This window comes from Episyrphus balteatus, chromosome 2 (genome assembly GCF_945859705.1).
Source record: "Episyrphus balteatus chromosome 2, idEpiBalt1.1, whole genome shotgun sequence".
In the NCBI taxonomy this organism is placed as follows: Eukaryota; Metazoa; Arthropoda; class Insecta; order Diptera; family Syrphidae; genus Episyrphus; species Episyrphus balteatus.
Genome location: NC_079135.1, coordinates 97,332,932 through 97,340,949, shown reverse-complemented (window position 1 = coordinate 97,340,949; position 8,018 = coordinate 97,332,932). Strand labels below are relative to the sequence as shown.

Genomic DNA, 8,018 nt, shown 5'->3' with positions numbered 1-8,018 from the left:
TTTGATTAATTAATTTTTTCTTATTATTAGGCAATGTTTTAGTGAAAGAATTCTAAAAAACAAAAATCAATTATGAGCGGAGGAAGCAAAATACTGTTGCAAAGTCGGGATTTTTCGAAATTTCACAAAAACTGCATTAAATCGAAAACCGTAAGGATTTGGGATGAACAAGTTACCAAATTCTGAGAGCCCTAAAGATGGCCTATCAGCATATTTTGTTTGATCCATTACTTTTGGGACACCCTGTATGTATCAAGTTATGCATTCGTACAAAAAAAAAAGTTGAGATAACATTTTTCCATGAAATTACGATGGTAGAGAGTGCCAAAAAAGTGGGTCCCGGAAGTCCGTCTGTCTGTCTGTTTAAGGAGCTACAGTCTAAACGGAAAGACCGATTAATGTCAAACTTGGTATGTAGCGTTATTTGGCGACTCTCCAGAGGGGTTTTTGGAATTAATTTTTTTGGACCAAAAATAACGGTACTTGTCATATACAGATTTTAGTAAAATTGAAATATCTCGAAAACGGCTACAACGATCTTGTTTAAATAATTCAAATGTTTGATTTAAGCTAAGGTCTATCTTCTAATGAAATTTTTTTTTTTTGAAAATCATTATTAACGGTACCTGCCATAGAACCGTTTTTTTCAAATCCGATTATATCCGAAATTGCTTATTCCATTTCAACGAAACTTTTTATGAGGAAGCATTTATACAATTTAAATATAAACCAAAAAACAAATTTCCAAAAAAATAATTTTTGGATTTTTAAAAAAAATTTTGAAATTTTTTTTTTTGAAAAATCAAATTTTCGAAAACGGGACATTAAACTTTTTTGAAATTTTGTTTTTAGATGTTGATTAGGGATTTCTACAAAATGGCATACCAATTTTATTTTAAAACATTTGTTCCAAAAAATTATTTATAAAAAATTAGTTTTTTATAAAAAGGCTCTAACGATTTAAAACATTTTTTTTTCTAAAAATGCATCTTAACATATCAATCAAAACTGCATACTTGTTTTGTAGGGCAACTTGATTTCAGATTTTATTTTATTTTTTTAAAAAACGAATTTTATTTTTTTTTTCCAAATTTCTATATAAAAAGTCTTAAAAATTTAAGCAACTTTAACTCTAAGAGCAAGTTTGTGCGACCCAGTCGTGCATTTTATTTAAATAACGACCACCCTAATATATGTACCTACATAGATTGATATCAAATATGAACAAGTTGTAAAGTCTGCTTCTCGATTAATATCCCAAGAAAAAACCGCTTTAGTAGATTTTTGGCTTCACTTTTGCCATTAAAAAAGTTAGCTTACTTACCTGAATCCACATCAATATAGTGAAGTGAATAGAAATCGCAAATTTACTAATTTTTTTTAAGTGTGCGCTGTAAGGCTATACTATAACGCTTCTTGTTCTTAGGTAATTCAAAAACACAAACACTTTTAATTTATTCACATTTATTTACCATTTAAATATATGCATTCTTTTATATTATTTACTTTTTTTTTTGTTTAAATAAGTCACAACAGTAACTTTATATGTCAGAATTTACATTCATTTTAATATCAATAGATAGGCATTACATAAATATATATATTATTTTTTTTTTTTAATTTAATTTATTTCATTAAAAAAAAAACATACAAGTTCAAGAAATTGAGGTCACTAATAGGAATAAAATAATTACACTTTAGATTAACACTCAATTAGTTATAATTTTTATTTTTATTTTTCTTGTTTTACAAATTTAACAAACACCAATTTATGATTTTTTCTTTTTTGTTTTTCGATATTTTTGTTTTAAAATACTAGCTGGAGTTTAGGTTTATAGTTTAGTTAGTAAAATATTCTTAAAATTAAAAAAAAAATACATTTGTTTTTTATACAAAATAAAAATGTATTGCATAAAATACTTTTTATTTTTTTTTCTACGCGTAGTAACTATATTTTGAGATTCTAGTTTTTTTTTTTTTTTAGTTTTTCAAAATTTTTACATTTTGCAATAATATAAATATAATATTCTATAGGTACATCATTTATATGTAAATAAATATAATTTTGTATGTGTTAAACTTTATTTTTTTATTCATTACTTTTATTTTAATTAACTTCCATCAAAATGTACATTGTTTTATCGATTTGTTTTAAGCACTCAATCATTTTAGATTGTCTTAATGCAACAATTTTGTTTTGTTGTTCTCATTGTTTTTTTTTTTTTTTTAATTATGTATAATTTTTTATTTTTTATTTTTTATTTTTTGTTTTATTGTTTATATTTTTTTTATACATTTTATTCAACGCAATTTTAAACAACAAGGATGTTTATTATAATGTGTCTCGTTTTATTTGTACAGAAAAAAAATTGATGTAATCATTTTCAATTTTGCCGATAAATTGAATAGTATCAAAAATTATAGCCACATTTTGACTGGCAATTTAATGACGACTTTAATATTTTTCTCTCAATTTGTAGGTTTTTTAGAATGCTTTCGAAAAAACTTATGTGATTTTATTTTTTTTTTTTAATAAAAAAAGAAGAATCTGGGAATTTTTTTTGTTTGTAAAAATGGAAAAAGGTTGTATTTCAACTGAAATAGTTGTTAGTAAGAAAAGAAACCTTAGGTATTTTTTTTTTTTATATTTATTTAATTCGGATTATAGTTGAACTTGGATTGAATTTTTGAAAATTTATATAGTTAGGTATGTGCTTAAAAAAATATTTTTTCTTTTGTTTTTTTATTTTAGTTGGTAAAAAAATATTGGTTACTTTTTTGTTTTCTTTTGTACCTACTTGAATATTTTTTTTTTAATTTTTGTTCTAAGTGGTGGGATATAAATATTTTTGTATTTCTTGGGTTTTAAGCATATAAGGTTTAAAATGGATGAGGTAAAAAATGTAATAAAATTATTTATAATTAATTTTATAAACAAAATTTATTCTTATAAACGAAATGCGATAACTTTTTTGCACACTACTGAGACACTGGCTGCCAACTTTGTTTTTTTTTTTTTTGTTTCAAAATTAAATTTTCAAATAAATATTGAAAATTTTTAATTCGAAACTGAGGTAGAAAAAAATCTTTGGCGTCAATTTTCACAGAAAAAGACGCAATTTGAAGTTTCAAAAACGTAACTTCATAGATTTTTATTTACATATGATTCGAATTAAGAATTTAAAAATCTACTTTTTTATGAAAATTGATATTAAAGTTGTCAAAATAGATCTTAAAAAACGAATTCAATAAAAAGCACAATTTGTTAGTGTTTTTGTTAAAAATGGTTGTATTGGAGTGCATAAAGAATCAATTTTAAGCTCATAATTTCTGGTTAAAAAAAGTAAAAAGGTAATAAACATTTTTCAAAGTGATACGCATCGCTGAATTTTATTGAATACCAGAGAAAGAAATTGTTTTGAAATTTTGTTGGAACTGAGGTGGACAACTATCCGACCTTTTTGTCATACATCTGGACTTTTTATTATCACTTCTTTTTGAAAAATAGAATTTTGAACGGAAGTGATCATTTATTCATATTGAAGGTAGGTTTTAAAACTATCAATAAAATCTGTATGCGGATTGGGTACGATTTTTTCAAAAAATTTTTTTTTGTCTAATTTTGCATGAGTTTGAAAAATGCAGAAAACATGTTTTTTTTTTAATTTTCAAATTCAATTTATTTTCCAAATTCCATTTATTAGCTATACTATCTACATAAGAACTTTGAACTGAAGGAGCGTCTCATCTTGTCGTCATTTTATTAAAAAAAAATCGTTAGAAACTGTTCCAACGATTTTGAAGTTTTTTTTTCTAAAAATGCATCTCAACAAAAGAAATCAATTTGCAAAAACTTTCAAGCTCAAATTCATTAAAGAAGTTGTATGTTGTATCTTTCCTTTAGAAGGACGAATTTAATTTTTTTAGACTTAAATTTGGTTTTAAATTTATATTAGCCAAATTTAAAAAAAAAATTGGGCAACTTGAATTCTTTGATTAAGCTTTCAGAAAGTTTTGTTAATTCTCGATAACGTTATTATGTTCGTTCGAACCTTATTTAGTAGCCTGCGAGATAGCTTAAGCTTAAACTAAATTTACCTTTTAAAGTTTCCGACTCAACCGTTAGAAGTTCATAAGTCATAGGTTTTTGTTTTGAAAGAATGAAATAATAAAGTTGACTCTGTCAGTATTCTAGGCCCCATTTTTTTTTCAATTCCGTAAACAAGTTTGGATAATTTAACAATAATAAATAGAGTACTTCGACATTCCTTTTAATTGAATTCTGTGTCCCGAATTCGCAATAAGGTTATAAACACTGAATTAACCAGGTAGTACTTTATAGCCTTATCCATAGTTCTTTTAAAAATCATGTTTTTTGCAATTTTTTGATGAGAACAGCAAGTAATTTTAATTGATCAAAACACTCTGATTTTGTCGACTCAAGAGTCATTGTTGGACCTTACGTCATTTCCAAGATAATTTTGAAGTCCTTAAAATCGATTTTTAATAGGATCCTCTGAAATTTCATGACGATTCCTTAAAAAGTCGTATTTATAAAATTGTTTAAAAAATAATAAAAAAAATCTTTAAGTTGGAAAAATTATTATTAAACAACTTTCGTTTTACTCATCAAAAAAGTGCAAAACAAAAAACATTTTAAAGAGAACTGTAAGTGGCGTTATCCAAGTGCTTCGGACTGTGTAGAATAGACCGGATATTGGGGTTTGAATAGGCAGAACCAAACGTTTTCTTCAATTAATTTGAAACTTTGTAAACTTTTACCTTGAAGTAAAAGTTGTTTCTAGAAATTTTGTGCAGTTTTTAGATTTAATTGTTTTGGATTTTCTTTAAGGTCAACAAAATATATACTGTATTTCCAGTAGGTACATCGTGATCTTTATGTAATTTTGATAAGTTCAATTACGTAAGAATTTGGCGTTTATTATATAACGTTTTTTTCGTCCCAATTAAGGGAAGAAAGTTATCTTAAAAATATCAAAATTTGAAGCGATTTCATGTTCGTCGATTTGAACCCTGATATAAGTATATTGTAGTGCAGAATTCGGATGGTTATCTTTTAAGAAAAAGAAATAATTATAAGGATGAAGTGGCAAAAGATAAGGCATAAATAAAAATAATCTTCAATGTTCAAATGTTTAATAGTTTATATTTTTTTTTTTTTTCAAAAAATAACATGTAACCTCAAGAAGTAATAATTTTTAATAATAAGTTTTTTTTTATTATTTGTTTTAATTGTTTATTTTTGAATATTATTATTATATTTTTGAATGTGTGTGTGTTTTGTCTATATCTGCAAAATTCATGTACTTAAACATTTTCATTCTAGAAACGTAGAAAAATATAATCCTTATAGTTATTTTATATTTGGTTTTGTTTTGAATAATTTTTATTTTTGTCTGTTTACATTTTTTTGTTTATTTATTTGTTTGATTTTTTTTTTCTATCCAATTACCTACATAATTTTTTGTTTAAAAATATTTTGATCATTGTTCTTATTTTTGAAAAGCGAACAGGTTTTTTGTTTTGCTTTTAATTTCGACATGTATAAATACTGAATGATACTTAAAGTACAAATAAATAATTTTGTTTTTTAATCACAGTTAAAACTAAAAAAAAAAAAAAATACTTTTTCTTACATGATTTTAATAATTTATATAATTTTTAATTTTAATTTTATTTTAGAATAATTTTACTTAACCAATTTTTTTAAATTTTAGGGTAGTTAGGTATTTAATGTGGTTTTCAAATATATATATGTTTTAAGAATCAACTACAGGACATCAATGTAAAAATCACAACTTAGTGATTTGTTTTTGTTTTTGTTTTTTTTATATATAAAATAGAAGGGTTTTGAAGTTTTTTTTTTTTTTTGTAAACTTTGAGAAAATTTCTTGTTTTTACAATTTTTGTTGTTCCAAATGCGATAGAGAAACAATTTGTTTTTATAATGGATATGATCTAATTTTTTGTAATGTTTTGTAAATATTCACAAAAAACGACATATTATAACTTTATTTTTAAGATTTTTGTTTTCTTTTTCTTTTTTATTTTATTTTTAATCTCAAGCTTTAAAAATATATATATATTATATTGATTTTTATTAAACATTTCTTTAATTTTTAATTTTTTTTGTTCTGTTCTTACAGTTTTTGTTTTGCTAATATCATTAAAATTTTTAGGTAGTTTGAAACACCATCAAACAACAGGAGGAAACAGTCTTCTTAACCAGGTACCTATATTGAAGGTAAATATATGTTGAAAGTAAAAAAAAAATAGTTAATTAGTAAATTATATAATGCATTTACATTTAATAAAGAATTACAATTTAAAATAAATTACACTCAAACACACTGAAAAACTTTTAATTAACTTTTGCTTGTAACTCCTTAACAATTTTATTTAAGCACCTTATATACATAAATATCTAAGCGATATACAAACTTATTTTTGCTTCCAGTTGAGAAGTGACTTTCCACTATTTTGATTGTACTAGATTTTTCTACTTTTTAATGAAATATCAAATATCCTGGAAGATGTAAAATTTGAGCTTAATATGTAGGTATAGAAAATATACATATATTCGGCCAATTCAACCTTACTAACCTCATAGTGATCTATCTTTAAAAAAAAAAAAAAACTGTAAGAACTCTTATTCGATATAAAAACTCTCAACAATTCAACGGGTGCGATCGCTGGTCAAAACCTTCCCAAAACAGGTCTCAGTTTTCATAATAGACATTTAGCTCAAAAAGAAAAAAAAATTATATTGGATTCCATCAACCTTGTAAGTCACTACCCTCTAATTTGAATTAGCAAATTGTATGGTAAAATCATAAAAAACCAGCCCTTTAAAAGTTATCGAAAAAAAGTTAATTAAAAAAAACAGCTGATTTCAGATTTTCAAAATTTCGAATTACAATTCATAAAAATGTATTTGCAAAGTTAATAATGACATTTGCCATTAAAATTGAAAAAAAAAGTAAAAGAAAAATTATTTATATAAAAACGTTCAGCCAACAAAAATCGTCAGCAACGAGACAGTTATTTTTATCAGCATAAGACATTTTTTATGTTTCTATTTATTGAGAAGCTTTTTTAAAATTTTAATACATTTTTTTTTTTAAGTTTAACGTAAGAAAGTAGAAATTTTTAGACACATTTTTATTATCGTGTCGCTTTGTGAGGTTTAAGAGATTATTCTACACGATATTTTTAGTTAGCGTTGAAATAATCCAAATCGTTAAATGTTTAAAGTTGGTAATATTTAAAAAAGGTTCACCTTGTAAATGAAAACCGGTCCGAAATAGTATTTAAGTATATATTTTTTTTCTACAGTAGATAACTTATTTTTAAAACCAAAAATTTGTAATATTTATGGTGCAATGAGGTAAAACTGATAATACCATATACATTTTTTCTAGAACATCTAGGATTGAAATTATTAATTTACCAGCAGACAATACCATTATTCAGGGTGTTACAAAAGTAATGGTTGATAAGTCAACTTAAGGGCTTTCAGAATTTATGTAGCTTGTTTATCCAAAGCCTTGTGGTTTTTAATTAAATACAGTTCTTGTGAAATTTCGAAAAATCTCAAATCTTAAACAGTATTTGATCCCTCCATTTTTAATTGATTTTTGATTTTTACGAAACTAGTAAAAACTAGAAATTAGTTTCACATTTAGAACTGCACAAGATGTCCATGTTTTATATTCTCTAAGATTTTATCCTGAACCTATCATAATTTTGCCAGATTTATAGTTTATTATACATATTCATTGTGGCGTATACGTACTTTTTTTTGTATTTTTGTTTATATGTTATTTTAATGTGAAAAAACAACAACATACATATTTGCAAATAAACTAAATGGATGGTGAGAGCATACATTTTGTAGACCGCGAACGCCAAACCCGCAAATCGTGTGGATGCAATCAATTAACATCAATTCAAGAACAATGTTATCTACCTTTTTGTACTCGTTCGTTTTTTTTTTT

At 24.4% G+C, this 8,018-nt stretch overlaps 1 protein-coding gene across 8 annotated transcripts in view; it reads right to left on the bottom strand.

The window, feature by feature from the left end:
* Positions 1-3,002: 3,002 nt before the first annotated feature.
* The window catches only part of LOC129912457 (protein retinal degeneration B), an 88,996-nt gene continuing 83,980 nt past the window's right edge, over positions 3,003-8,018 (bottom strand). For all 8 annotated transcript variants that reach the window (XM_055990697.1, XM_055990699.1, XM_055990703.1 and 5 more), the window contains one exon: positions 3,003-6,254. The gene's annotated coding sequence lies outside the window, so the exon portion shown is untranslated. The remainder of the gene's footprint in view (positions 6,255-8,018) is intronic.